We start from the raw sequence: 15958 nt of genomic DNA, 5'->3' as shown, positions 1-15958 counted from the left end.
AGAAAAATCCTGTTAAAGCTTCAGGATGAAATTATGTTTAGACCATAAAATCTTTAAGCAAGATTATTGTTTTGCATATCTTCTTCAAACACTAGGAATCTGTGCAGTCATACAGGATTTTTAAAAACTAGTCTTTATGCATATCTAATTAGACATTATGGTTTTTTAGCAGGAATTCAGATTTGATAATCTTTCAAGGTAAATAACATATTCTTGCATATGGAAATCAAGTTATAACTCAATAACATAGGTTGTAGCAATTATCTATTCCTTTTAATGATAATGATAATATTCAGGATGAAATCATAAATGAATAATGAACAGTGCTATTTCCATTTATCTGCATGATTGCACAGATTGGACAGTCATTCACATTCTGTACCATTAAAAGCTGAATTATTTAATCAGTGAACCAGTAAATTTAAACAATCAGAATTAACATATTTTCTATTAGATTTGAAGAAATCTTTTCAGAGTTGTGGGAAGTCAGCCCCCCAGAGAAGGAAATATTAAAAGGGCAGAAAAATATATTTCCTCAAAGGATCTTAAAAGAGGCAGAAAAACATGCCCTGTTTTCTTAATAGCCTCAAGTCTCCCACCCCCAAGTAGAAACCAGCTCTATAGAAATGCAGATGTAAATCCAGGAAGGTTGGAGCTAGAAGTTTAGGAAGACAAAGACACCAAAAATCTACATACCCCACCCAAACTTTAAGGACATAATAGGATTAACCCACAGATGCCAAAGGGCACAGCCAGACTCAGGTCAGAATACATGACACAGGAAGTAGCCTCAAACAGGAACAGAAAACAACTCCAAACAAAAGGCTCCAGAGGGTATAAAAACCCACTCCCTACATGTGCTCACTCTCTTCCAGAGCCATCTTTCTGTTTGGGTCTCCTCTTTAATAAACTGCAACCTTCTTTCTAAAGGAGTTGCCATGTTCTTTATCCCCGGCTTGGACTGAACCATTAAGAAGACTTTTCCTTCAACAATTTGGCACCCAAATGGGGACTCCAAGCTAACCTCTCCAATGGACTGAGACTGGTAAGCCCCATTTTGCCGGCAGTAGACCCCTTGTGTTTGTGGATGGGTTTCCCAGGCCCTGCCCATGTGGAGCCAGGGTAGTAAAGGGAGTTGTGAGTTTGAGCTCAAACTGCAGAAAGGATCTGTTCAAGTGGCAGACCCTGGAAAGCATGGGGGTTTGGCCAGAGCGCAGGACCTTTTGGTAAGGAAAAGGGAGAGGCTGTGTGCAAATGGAATTGAATGAGTGAATGAGAGAATTGATTTGGGCAACCAGCTGGTAAGGCCCTGTAAGCAAAGCTCATCTGTAGGAGGTGCTCATACTAGTGCACAAAGCAGACTACTCCTGAGTATGAAAACTGAAGGCAGTAAAGTAGGAGGCTTGTTGGAGCTGAAAGCAGCAGATCCTCCCCAGACCCTCTTTTGGTCTAAAAAGTGATGGTGGGGCGGCAGGAATAGTGTCGCTAAGAGTGGCTGGAAAGTGCTGCTAGAGACCCAACTAAGCCGATTGAACCCCACATCAGAAAGGGAACATGGTTAGCTACTGTTCGAGGGTGGGAATTAGGTCACCTATTGGAGATTTGCTCAAGGCATGGGATGAGAGCGAGTGCCTGTCCTGGATGGAAGTGAGCAAGACAAATTTGTGAAGAATGGGCTTTGCTCAGGGTTTTGCTGGGAAACCAATTTGGCTAAATAAAGGTACCTAAAGGGAAAATAAGAAATAGTGATTTTCTTTCCTTCTCTCTCTCTCTCTCTCTTTCTATGCAACCACGTGGTATGTTTAAGATTTGTGCCTTCTCTAATTTGAGTTAACTGAGATTTATGGTGGAATGACTAGGATGTGTAAGATCTTTCCAAGTCCTACCATTCCACAGATGCCTGTGAAAGCTGCTGAAGAAGGAAGGAGTCCTGGACAATTGGTCCCCATGTGAAGCCACAGAAGAAAACTAGGAAGAATATGGGGGGAGGGTGGAAACTCATTGTAAGGTTTTCTTTCTTGCCCCATTTGTATTGTAATAAGCCAGTTGAATGTATTTATGGAGAGATGGCATTTGGGAATAGTTGGCACAGCAAGTCCTGAACACCTTAGATTTCTGTCTGGTGGGAGGAAAATTTATCCAGGATGGTTGTATTGCCTGTTTTGTAGCAGCTGCACATACACATGCACACACGCACACACACCATTCAGAATCATGTTGAGTCTATCCTCTCCACCTACCTTCAGTAAAGTTCCCCAGGATGGTTTTTGCTCTGTGGCTCCAAAGCTCTGCATGTACAACTTCCTGCAAATTCCAAGGGGGAGGGAACCAGGCCCCCTCAGGTGATTAGCAATTCATATGCCCTGACTAAGGAAGTAGCAGGAAAGAGATCTCCAAACCTAAGACCTGAATATCTTGCACTGGTGGACTCAGATTGGGAGTCCTAAGGCTCACTATGTGCAACTTAAGAAAATTTAATAGCCTGGCTTGCATACTGGCTAACCTCAATTGGACATTAGAAACCTGGATGCAGTGAACTAAGAGCTAAGGCAGGAAACAACCCTTGAAAATAGGCAACCAATGGTTATTTACTGAGGCAAACCATGGCTGTGAAGAATTTTGGGAGGAATGCGCAAACCTAACTGGAAGCTCAAAGTGACATCCAACAGTTGAAAAAGAATTGGCACAAAATATTGGACACTATACATTTATTTTGCATCTAACAGAACTTTTTCCCTGGCTTTAGACCTTCATGGTTGAATTCTGTTAGTGCCTTCCCCTTTTTGCATTAACAGTTTAAAGCTTGTTTACCAAGTCTCCCTGATCAGAGCAATTTTAATCTTGTGCCAGTAAAAGTGTGTCACCCACACTATTATGGCACAAAGGAGGGATTAGTGGGAAGTCAGCCCCCCCCAAGAGAAGGAAATATTAAAAGGGCAGAATATATTTCCCTAAAGGATTTTAAAAGCAGAAACCAACCCTGCCCCCAAGTCTCTCTGTCCCAAGCAAAAACCAAGTCTGCAGGAATGCAGATGTGATAATCTTGTCAGAAAGACTAGGATTAAGAAGAAAGATCCTTAGAATCAACACCAAAAATCTAAGAGTCATCATCCACAGCCCCAGGGATGCAGGATATGACCCTTGGACATAGTAGGATTGACCCACCACCATCAGATTACCAGAAAAGCACACCCAGACTCAGGTCAGAATACGTGACACAGGAAATACAAAGCCTCAAACAGGAACAGGAAACAACTCCAAACAAAAGGCTTCAGAGGGTATAAAAACCCATTCCCTACATATACTCAGCCTTTTTTCTCTTTTCTCCAGCCATCATTCTGTCTGGCTCTCCTCTTCAAAAAACTGCAACCTTTCTAAAGCAGTCACTATGTTGTTTATCCCTGGCTTGGATGAACCATGAAGAAGACTTCTCCTTCCAACAGAGTCAACATCTATATTTACATTATTTATTGTAGCATGCAGTACTTTTATTCTTCCTTCTGTACATAAATCAATTAATTTTATTTTTTCAAACTATTGCTTGGCAAATTGAAGATTCCAAGATGGCGGCCACAGAGGAACCATGGTTATATTGTGGGAAGAGAAGTTGCTATTAAACTAAGTTATCTTAAACCAAGACAAAATGGTAGGAGGAGAGGTGGAGAGGGAAAAATAAGTCAGAAAAATAAAAAAGACTGGAGAAGAGAAAAGGAGAAGAAAGATCTGTGGAGCAGAGAGGAAAATCAGCTGTGGGTCAGAGGGGAAAGCTGACTGAAGGCAGCGCAATGACTGGCAGAGAGGAGAAGCAGGAGATAGTGGAGATAGTGGAGCAGGTGAGATAGTGGAGCAGGGAGGAGAGCTAGCCAGGGAGAGAAGAGGAGAGCTTACTGTGAACCATCTAGGCAGTCCTGTTTGCTGAAGAAAGCAGAACACTGGCACAACCAGCAAATGGAAGCCACATGGCTGCAGAGCTGTTGGTGGGGGTGGTGGAACACTGCAGCACAGTAGACCTGGTGCTATGACAGCAGTAGACCAGGGCCTACAGATGGCAGTAGATTGGGTGCTGCGGATGGCAGGAGATCAGGACCTGTGGATGACCGTAGACCAGGTGCTATGGATGACAGTAGACCAGAAGCTGCGGACAGCAGTAGACCAGGGCTTGCAGACAGCAATAGACCAAGTGCTGTGGATAGTAGTAGACCAGGAACTGTAAAAGGAAGCAGATCAGTAGACCAGACATTGCGAAAGGCAGCAGACCAGTAGGCTGGGGACTGTGAATGGCAATCACACAGCAGACTCTTGGAAAAAGAAATGGATGCTATTTTGATTTGCAAAGCATAGGATAGGGAAAAAAAGGCATAATTACCTAGAACAGAGAAGGTAGAAGCATGGCTAACCGCAAAGCACATCTACCAACCATAAAAGAGGGATTTTCAAAGAACAAATTCATGGAACAGGCGACAGATACTATTGTATGCAATACATGTTCCATGTATGCGCTTATGCCCAAAAAACACCCTAATTATACATGCATTAAATGTAAACTATGTAAACTACTAGAGGAAAAAGGAATCTAGAAGTAACTCTAGCCAAACTCCAACCTACAAAAGAAAGCTATACCCAAATTGAACCAAACAATGGACAAATAACTCCCAGAGGATTTGATCCTACTGATAAACCCTTGGAGGAAGACAAATGGAGGTATGTCACACATAGAAGTAAACACAACAATCAAAGGAAAAAGCAGCACACATCTAACAAACCCCTATTGTCCAATCTAACCCAACCAGAAGGAACCCCATTAAAACTGAGCAATTGATTTTTCCCCTTATATGGAAATACACCCACAGCCTCCCCCTCAAAAAAACAAACAAACATGCAGACACCTAGCAAAGAAACAACACAAAATATTCCTTAAAAAGTCACATCAACAAACACACCTAAGACAAACAGAAAAGCACCTCAGACTTCACCCCCACACACACACCAAAAAGAAGGTGAGTGCTGGGTGTTAGGCATACGATTAAGCCTACCTGGTTGGGTTGGAAATATAGAAGCCACGATGTATGATATCACTTTAAATGTGATGATTAGCCAAGGGTGTGTTTGCCTCCCAATGGCCATAAGAGGGAGCTAGCGATGTAGTTTCTCTCTCTCTGCTCGCTGTTTTTTCACTGTTAGTTACTCTGTTACTGCTATTGTTGGTGTGCTAATGTGTTAAACCTGAACAACTGTTTTGACCTTTGGACCGGTAAGAAGACTTTGTATTTGGAATACTCCTTGGACTGTTACTATCGTTTATCTGTTCTTTACACGTGTATGACCTGAACTGTTTATTTTTGACTGTGCTTTGTATTACACCACAAAGTAAAGTATTCTGTTTTTCACACCTCAGTGTATCTGTGTGGTTACTGTGTGAACTTTGCTGCTCTCAGTACCGTTTTTGTCTGTGCAACTTCTTGTTAGCTCAAGGAGATCTCTGCACAATTCCTGACATTGGTTATGGGCCCAGAAATGTACTGAGAGCTAGTATACACAGTACCATATCAAGAATTTGCTGAGTTTGTGTTAACAATCCAATTTGAAACAATGGCACAAGAACAGTCATCTCCTGGATAACCCGGTTAGATGGGACAAACTATGTTTCCTGGTCCACAAAATGCTGCTTGCTTCTGCGTAAGGAAGGACTATGGGCTGTAGTGCATAACCCACCAGATGTGATTGCCTGGGATCCAGAAGATGAGGACGATGTAAGGAAGATAGAGAAATTTAACTGTGACAACGAAAAAGCTCTTTGCATAATTGGACTAACACTGAATGACCAGCAGCTTGTCCATATCCGTGGTGAGGAGTCTGCTGCTAGGTGTTGGGACATTTTGCAAAGAATTTATGTTCGTGATAGTGTGGGTGCACATATACACCTTACACACAAACTGTTTATGGCTCGTCTTCAGAAGGATGGAGATATGTTAGCTCATCTGGTATTCATGAAGAAAACTGCAAGAGCTACATGAAAAGGAGCTGATTTTCTCAGAGCTGCATCAGGTGTATATCATTCTTTCATCTTTGGATGATAGCTATGATGCGTATGTCTCTTCTTTATAAGTCTGACCAGAGAGGAACTAACATTAACAAACATAACTGGGAGATTGCTGGAAGAGTCCAGAAGAAGGCAAGACAGAGACCAGCTGAGAGAGACACAACCACAAGAGGAACAACAGTCTACTACTGCATATACTGCTAAGAAATGTTATTCTTGTGGGGCTAAAGGGCATATTGCTAGATTCTGTAAGAAGGGCAGGAAACAGAATGCAGATAGCAACAGGAGAATAAGAAAAGATGTTTGTTTAGCTGTTTCTGGTTCTCCAACATCCTCAAACCATGATTTGTGGGTGATTGATAGTGGGGCTTCTCAGTGTATAACCAAGACTAAAGACAGGTTTGCTCACATGATTAAGAGTAAACAGTATGTGTCTTTAGCAAATGGCTGGAGGATGAAAGCCTCTGGTGAAGGAAGTGCATACTGTCCACATACTAATGAACGTTTATCAATGTTATATGTGCCTAAACTAAAGTTTAATTTGTTATCTGTGAAGGCATTGGTACAGGCTGGGTTTGTGGTGACTTTTAGGGGAGATACATGCATTATCGAAAAGAACGGTACCAGAGCTACTGCTACCCTTAAGAACGATTTATTTGTTCTCACTGACAACCCAGGAATCATGGCTAATGCTAGTTCTGTCTATGAGAACAAAAAAACACATGATAACTGTATCTATCTTCATAGACGTTTAGGGCATGTGAATTTCAATACGTTATGGAAGACTGTTGAATTGGCTAAAGGGATAAAACTGAAACCATGTCAGATGTATTTAAACTGTAACGCATCTAGTCAGGAGAAAAGCAAGGTAATCCCTGCAAACAGGACTAATGGTTTTAAGACCACTGTACCTTTAGAGGTAGCGTTTGCAGATATCATTGGCCCTATGAAACCAAGTATTGGTGGAGCATGCTATATCCTGAGTATCATGGACCATTATACACGTTACGGTTTCTGTTTCCTAATGAAAACAAAAGCAGACAGGTTTCAGCATTTCTCAAACTGGCTTAAGTTTGTAGAAAGGAAAGCAAAATGAAAGGTTCAGTGTGTCGTAACAGATAATGGCACTGAGTTCACTAATAAGCAGTTTGTTGCCAAATAACAATCAGCCAGCATTGAACATAAGCGTTCTGCCCCTTACAGGCCACAACACAATGTGTTTGTTGAAAGACGAGGGCAAACGCTGCAAGCTATGATAAGAACAATGTTGTCTGATTCCGGATTACCCAAGAAACTGTGGGGAGAGGCGGCAATGTGTGCTAACCACATCTTAAACATTGTGGTTCATTCCACAACTGGTGAACTACCATACACACGTTGGCATGGTAGAAAACCAGATCTAGGTTACTTGCACACATTTGGGGCCCCAGCATGGGTTCATATTCCAGTACAACTGAGGCGAAAGAGACAGCATAGAGCAAGGCAATTGTTTTTCGTAGGCTATGACTCCAACCACAGGTCTTTTAGGTTTTGGGAACAAGGTACCACTACTGTGTATTGTAGTGCTAGTGCTAAGTTTCTGGAGCATGTAGACTGGAACAAGCTAGAGCAGGAAAGTGTTGGTGTTGATCCTATTGTGTTTAGTGACACCCCTGTTGCTGTTAAAAGATGTGATTATAAACCTTCTATAGCTGTGAAAGAGGAGGAACCGATAGGGGAGGTAGAGGAAGCAGAAGAGGAGAGTCCGATACCAAATCCTGTAGTGCCTAGACGTTCGACACGCAAAAGGCGTCCACCTGATAGATACCAGGCCAGTGTTGTATGTCAGGTGAATGTAGAACCATCTAATTTTGAGGAAATAAAAATGTATCCTGAGAAAGAACAAAAGGCATGGAAGTCAGCGATGGATAAGGAGTTAAGATCCTTGCAGGATCTAGAGGTATATGAAGATGTAAAGCTTCCACCTGGTGAACGTGCAATAGGTTGCAAATGAGTTTATAAATTGAAGAAGGGTGTAGATGGGACTGTTACCCATAAGGAACATTTAGTTGTTCAAGGATTTGCTCAAACCACCGATGACTATAATGAGGTGTTTGCACCTAGTCTGAGGGCTATTATGTTGAGAACAGCATTAGTGTGGGCAGCTAGAAACAGGTATAAAATAAACCACGTAGATGTAGAAACAGCATATTTGCATGCTCCTTACAGCACACTATCTACCTAACAAAACCACCAGGAGTAAACAAGGATCAGAAAACTGATTGTTGGAGATTAAAGAAAAGTCTTTATGGCTTAAAACAATCTGGTTTTGAGTGGAATAAGTGTATTGTTAAAGAATTGGTTGCGATGGGCTTTGTAGCCAGTATCGCTGATCCGTGTTTGTTTATTATTGCTTTTTACTGATGACATAGCAATAATTACAAAGACTGAACAAGAAGCACTGAACATTGTTTCTAGCTTACAAAAGAAATTCAGAATCAGGAACTTAGGAGAGATCAATAACTATTTGGGTCTGGATATTGTGAAGTGCGATAAAGGTTATAAGATTTCACAGGCTAGCAAGATAAGTCAATTATTGAAGAGATACAACATGGAGCTCTGTAAGCCAGCAAAAACTCCAATGTCTCAGAACTTTAAAAACACTGATATTGAAAGTCCTGTCTTTGACAAAAAAGTATATCAATCATTAATTGGTAGTCTATCATATCTGAGCAACTGGTCAAGACCAGACATTTCATATAGCGTAAACCAATTAGCGAGATACAATGCTGCACCGACTGGTAGACACTGGCAAGCAGCAAAATGAGTATTGAGATACTTAAAACAGACCATACACTACTCGTTGTATCTGGAACCCAATCGTGATTTAGTTCTCACAGCTTATGCAGATGCAAGTTTTGCTTCTGATGCAAGCACTCGAAAATCATCCTCAGGTTTCATTATAATGCTAGGTGATTCGATCATAGGGTGGAAATCCATTAGACAGAAGCACATTAGCCTGTCTACGATGGAAGCTGAGTTTTCTTGTTTATCAGTTTTGTGTACTGAATTACTGGTTTATAAACAGATATTACTGGACATGGAACTAACTGTTAGTAGTCCATTTCTTGTGTATGAGGATAACCAGGCTGCGATTAAGATGGCAACCAATGCTGCCGTCAGGACAAGGTCTAAACATACCGATTTACATTACCTAAATGTTAGACAATGTATTAAGGACAAACTGATACAGTTGGAATACTGCGCAACTGATATTAATATCGCAGACCATTTCACCAAAGCTCAGGGTGCTGTTAAGCACAAAGCCAGTTGTGAAACTTATGGCCTCAGATTGTAAGAAGCAATATATTGTCCTACCCAAAGGGGAGAATGTTAGGCATACGATTAAGCCTACCTGGTTGGGTTGGAAATATATAAGCCATGATGTATGATATCACTTTAAATGTGATGATTGGGCAAGGGTGTGTTTGCCTCCCAACGGCCATAAGCGGGAGCTAGGGATGTAGTTTCTCTCTCTGCTCTCGCTGTTTTTTCACTGTTAGTTACTCTGTTACTGCTATTGTTGGTTTGCTACTGTGTTAAACCTGAACAACTGTGTTTTGACCTTTGGACCAGTAAGAAGACTTTGTATTTGGAATACTCCTTGGACTGTTACTATCGTTTATCTGTTCTTTACACGTGTATGACCTGGAATGTTTATTTTTGACTGTGCTTTGTATTACACCACAAAGTAAAGTATTCTGTTTTTCACACCTCAGTGTATCTGTGTGGTTACTGTGTGAACTTTGCTGCTCTCAGTACCTTTTTTGTCTGTGCAATGTTAGCTCAAGGAGATCTCTGCACAATTCCTGACGCTGGGGATGGGAGATTCTATTCTCAAAGGAACAGAATCAGCCATCTGCAGACCAGACATACAGTCCAGGGAGGTATGTTGTCTCCCTGAAGCAAAAATCAAAGATGTGGCTGAGAACCTAACCAAAATAATGAAGCCCACAGTTTACTACCCTCTCCTACTCCTTCACATTGGAATGACACAACAAAGAACCTGAGCACAATACTGAGAGACTATAAGCAACTAGGCAATAAAGTTAAGGAGCTAGGAGCACAAGTAGTATTCACATCAGTACTCCCAACAAAAGGCCAACTCCCATTGAGGGAAAAAAGAATTCTAGAAATAAACCACTGGCTAAAGGGTTTGGTGATTCCAAGAAAACTGTTTCCTGGGACCATGGGCTGCATTTCCTATGCAAAGGACTCTTGGTAAGGGATGGGCCGTACCTCATGAAATTAGGGGAAAATATACTTGGAAAAAGACTGGCACAATTCATTGGAAGGGCTTTAAACTAAAATTGAGGGGGAACAATGACTAATCATTAGAATTTCTGGAACCCAAAACCAATCATAAATCCCAAGAAAACAAATCAAACAGAGGTAAGGAGTGATCTAGCTTCCGGCTTTTGAAGATGGCGGACGTGTCGGGCTGAGCTCCGTGAGCTCCGGTTGTTGGGCGTCCCTTTGGAGCCCCTCAGGGGTCTTTTTGGGCCCGCTGGGTAGGGGATGTGGATTGTTAAATCCATGAAGCTAATAAGGAGGCAGTTTTGATATTTGCCTGTTCCATTTGCGTGTTGCCTTTTCCATCGCCTGTTCATCTTCCGCGGTGTTGCTGGGCTCGGCTTCTTCGGCCTGCCGGTTCCTGCTGCCCTGGTGTCTCTGGGCCTCTCCTAAGAGGCTGCGGTCGGCAGCGGGGGTGTTTCCAGCTGTTTTGGGCCGCCATGGGCCGTCGGGTCGGCGCTGCTGTCTTGGACGGTTTTTGGCCGTTTTCGGCAGTGTTCTCGGCGTCCTTGGAGTTTTCGGCGTCCTCAGAGCCCCAGCTGATCGGCGCTTCCGGGAGAGGGAAGGAGAGCCTGTGCGAGATGCCTGCAGACCATTCTGGCGGCAGCGGCAGTGGCGGCAGCGGCGGCAGCGGCGGCGGAGACACTCTGTTATTGGACCTGCCTGTGCTGTTTCTTTGGCGGCTGCGGCGTCTTCGGGCCATTTGGCGGCGGAGAAGACGGCCGCTTGTTATTTTATTGACAAGGCTGCCTCTTGTGCTGGTTTCGAGCCGCTGCCGGCGACGGAGGTGGTTATGGCGACGGCGTCCTTGGGCTGCTCTGGGCGGTGGAGAGGACGACCATGGCGACAGCGACTCGTTGGGTTCCGGCTGCTTGAGGTGATGGCGGTGACAGTGATGGCGATGGTGGCGTCTTCGAGGCCCGCTGGCCTGTTTTACTGGCAACGACGATGGCTGTGGCAACGGCGACGACATAGCGGACTGCCAACTTATTTATTAACTTATTTATTAATTCTCCATCTGCCTCCTTTTTCTTCCCCTTTGGACTGGGACGGACCTGGGCACAAGCCACAGTGGGAGAGTGGCTTGTTTTACATCGGCAGCCCCTTAGAGGTGGGAGCTCTATGGGTGCTGCCCCACCCAGGGTGTGCATTTCGGACCATCCCCGGGAGCAGACTCGCGGCCCGTTGTGAGAGGACGGGTTGTGGTCTGCCCCTGGGAGCATCCAACTGAGTGGCAGTAGGTTGGTGGATGGCCCAAATGTTTCACTCCTTACCTTCGAACCTCCTGCTGGATTTTTTAACCATTGGACTGCCCTCTCTGGACTTGCTCGGACTATATGCACCGATATTCTGATACGGACTTGCTCGCCCTCAGGGGTGCCCCCCTCTCCTGGGTGCGTCCCGCTTTCTTTTCTATCCCCAGTCTCGATGAAGGACCCAATTATTGGGACCCTGAGAGATGGCCGGGTAAGACCAGGGGCTCTCGATATAAATTTAATAAGAGGCCCCTGGTTAACTTTTTAGTCAAAATTTTTAGGGGGTTGGGGAGGGGGGTGGGGGGTAGTGGTTGTCTGGCTGTGGGGGGTGGCCATACAACCATGTTGCAGGCCAGGCCTGGGTCTGACGGCGTTCGGGGGGAGCGGGTTGTGGTTACATCTGGGGCTCTGGAGCGGGTCGTGGGATTACCGATTCCCACGACACTGGGGTATGGCAGCAGGCGTATGGACAGAGGGCCGTATCGTTACCGGGAGGGCCGTCTCCGCTGTTTGCAAGCGGTGAGGCACTCCGACCCTCTGGTTCTTCCCCGAGGTGCCGGGAGTGAGGATGTGCAGCCTCCTGAGCTCCGGCTGGTGTACCTGAATGCCAGGTCCATGGTTAATAAGGCTCCCCTTGTGCGGGATCTGGTGGAGGGTGAGCATGTGGACCTGGCTTGTATCACCGAGACCTGGTTGGGTCCAGAGGGTGGTGTCCCTTTGGTTGACCTTTGCCCACCAGGTTTCCGAGCGTTACACCGGCCTCGGGCTCAAGGTAGGGGTGGGGGAGTGGCAGTTGTTATTAGGGAGACCTTATGTCCGCGGGAGACCACCGTTCCTCAGATAGTCGGGTGTGAGTCTCTCTTTTTGAGGTTTGGTTCGGGGGCGCAGTTGGGCTTGCTGCTGGTGTACGTTTCGCCTAGTCACACAGCGGCAACCCTGCCCGTGCTACTCAATGTCCTCTCCGGTTTGGTGATTGAGTTCCCCAAACTTCTAGTTTTGGGTGACTTCAATCTACCATCCCTGGGAGGGTCATCTGAGTTAGCCAGGGAGTTCATGGCTTCCATGATGGCCATGGACCTGACGCAGGTAATTTCTGAACCAACTCATGAGGGAGGCCACACCTTTGACTTGGTTTTTTATCTGGACGGTGGTTGGATGATCTTGGTGGGGTTTCTCCATTTATTATGCCCCTGTCATGGACCGATCATCACCTCCTGCGGCTGGTCTTCCGTCTTGCCACCCCCCACCGTGGGGATGCGGAACCAACTAGATGGTACCGCCCCAGATGCTTAATGGACCCTCTCGGGTTCCAGGCAGCGCTGGGATCCCCACCTGCCTCCGTCGCTCACAGCTCGGCGGATGCCTTAGTGGAAGCCTGGGAAAGGGCAGCCACTGAGGCACTGGACCGAGTTGTACCCCTGCGGCCCCTGACCCGGTGCAGATCCCATCGAGCTCCATGGTTCTCCGCGGAGCTCCGGGAGATGAAGCGTCGGAAACGGGGCCTAGAGAGCTGCTGGAGGTCCAGCCGATCCGAATCCGACCGGTTGCGGTTAAGAACCTATATTAGGTCTTATCTCGCAGCGATGAGGGCAGCGAGGTGCAATTACTTCTCTGCCCTCATCGCGTCCGCAGATAATTGCCCAGCCGCCCTGTTTAGGGTGACTCGCTCCCTCCTTAATCAGGAGGTGAGGGAGGATCCCTTGCAGGGTCATGCCGAGGAGTTTGGTCAACATCTGTCGGATAAAATCGCTCGGATTCGGACCGGTTTGGACTCCAGCTGGGCAGAGTCTGACGATCAGGACACGGGCGGTCTTGTCAATGTTATCTGGGAGGAGTTTGATTCTGTGACCCCTGATGAAGTGGACAGGATTATGGGGAGGTTGAGCTCCACCACATGTTTATTGGATCCGTGCCCTTCCTGGCTGGTTTATGCAGCCAGGGAGAGGACACGAGGCTGGTTCCAGGCGGTGATATCTGCTTCTTTGAGTGAGGGTAATTTCCCCACCGTCTTGAAGGAGGCGGTGGTGAGACCTCTCCTCAAGAAGCCTGCCTTGGACCCAGCTATCTTGAACAACTTTCGTCCAGTCTCCAACCTTCGCTTTCTTGCGAAGGTTGTTGAGAGTGTGGTGGCGCATCAGCTCCCTCTGGTCCTGGATGAAGCGGATTATCTGGACCCGTACCAATCGGGTTTCAGGCCCGGGTACAGCACAGAGACGGCATTGGTCGCTCTGGTGAATGATCTCTGGAGGGCCCGGGATAGGGGATATTCCTCTGTCCTAGTCCTATTAGACCTCTCGGCGGCTTTCGATACCATCGACCATGGTATCCTGCTGCGGCGTCTCAGGGGATTGGGAGTGGGAGGCACAGTTCTTCGGTGGTTCTCCTCCTATCTCCTGGGACGTTCACAGTCGGTGTTGGCAGGGGGGCAGAGATCGGCCCCTAGGTCTCTCGTTTGTGGAGTTCCTCAGGGTTCGGTTCTCTCGCCTCTCCTGTTCAACATCTACATGAAACCGCTGGGTGAGATCATTCGTGGTTTTGGAGTTGGGTATCATCAATATGCTGATGATACCCAACTTTTCATTTCGACCCCAAACCACCCCAGTGATGCCCTTGCTGTGATGTCCCGTTGCCTGGAGGCGGTTCGGGTCTGGATGGGGAGGAACAGACTTCAACTCAACCCTGACAAGACTGAGTGGCTGTACATTCCGGCATCCCAGGACATTCAAAACGTCCCATCACTTTCTATGGGGGGTGAGTCTTTACCCCCCGTAGATAGGGCTCGCAACTTGGGAGTCCTCCTTGATGCACGGCTCACCTTAGAAGATCATGTAGTAGCCGTGACCAGGGGGGCTTTCGCACAGGTTCGCCTGGTGCGGCAGTTGCAGCCCTATCTGGACCGGGATGCCCTGTGTACGGTCACTCATGCGCTCGTGACCTCTCGTCTTGACTATTGCAATGCTCTCTACATGGGGCTTCCCTTGAAGACCACTCGGAGGCTCCAACTGGTACAGAATGCGGCCGCGAGAGTTGTCTTGGGAGTTTCCCGGTACTCCCATGTTACACCTTTGCTCCGCGAGCTGCATTGGTTACCAGTTGTCTTCCGGGTGAGGTTCAAGGTCTTAGTGATGGTCTTTAAGTCCTTACATGGCATGGGTCCGGAATACCTCGGGGACCACCTGCTGCCGGCGTCAACTCCCCTCCGCCCCGTGTGTTCCCACAGAGAGGGCCTCCTCAGGGTGCCTCCGGTCAGAGAATGCCGGCTGGTGGCCCCCAGGGGGAGGGCCTTCTCTGTGGGCGCTCCGGCTTTGTGGAACCAGCTGCCGGTTGAGCTCCGGATGGCACCAGATCTCCGCTCCTTCCGTCGCGGGTTAAAGACCCATTTATTTGAACAAGCTGGCCTGGCCTGATGGGGAATCACTTAGGGTTTTAATATTTATATATATTTTTATTGTTTTTATTGTGGGCAATAATTTAATTCTTTTTTAAATTTTTGTATTTTTGTAGTTTTAAGATATGCCCTGTTCACCACCCTGAGTCCTTCGGGAGAAGGGCGGTATAAAAATTTAATAAATAATAAAATAATAATAATAATAAGAAAAAAAATCAAACAACAATCAGGAGATCCAGGAAACATACCCACAGACAGACATAGAAGTCTTAAAAGTTTATATAATAATGCTCAAACATTGGAAAACAAACAGGGTGAACTAAAAGCAATAGTACACGAGGGTGAGTATGACATAATTGGCATTACAGAAACCTGATGGGAAGAAATCCATGACTGGAATGGACTGATGGATGGATACATATTGTTCAAAAGAAACAGAACTACAAAAAGAGGAGGGGGAGTTGCACTATATGTAACAGAACACTACATAATTTTTGTATTTTTGTAGTTTTAAGATATGCCCTGTTCACCGCCCTGAGTCCTTCGGGAGAAGGGCGGTATAAAAATTTAATAAATAATAAAATAATAATAATAATAAGAAAAAAAATCAAACAACAATCAGGAGATCCAGGAAACATACCCACAGACAGACATAGAAGTCTTAAAAGTTTATATAATAATGCTCAAACATTGGAGAACAAACAGGGTGAACTAAAAGCAATAGTACACGAGGGTGAGTATGACATAATTGGCATTACAGAAACCTGATGGGAAGAAATCCATGACTGGAATGGACTGATGGATGGATACATATTGTTCAAAAGAAACAGAACTACAAAAAGAGGAGGGGGAGTTGCACTATATGTAACAGAACACTACATAGCTACAGAAATGCACATGATCAAACATAAAAGCCCTCCAGAATCTATTTGGGTCGATATA

This window comes from Vipera ursinii (assembly GCF_947247035.1).
Source record: "Vipera ursinii genome assembly, chromosome: Z".
Classification (NCBI taxonomy): domain Eukaryota; kingdom Metazoa; phylum Chordata; class Lepidosauria; order Squamata; family Viperidae; genus Vipera; species Vipera ursinii.
This window is presented reverse-complemented; position numbering follows the sequence as displayed.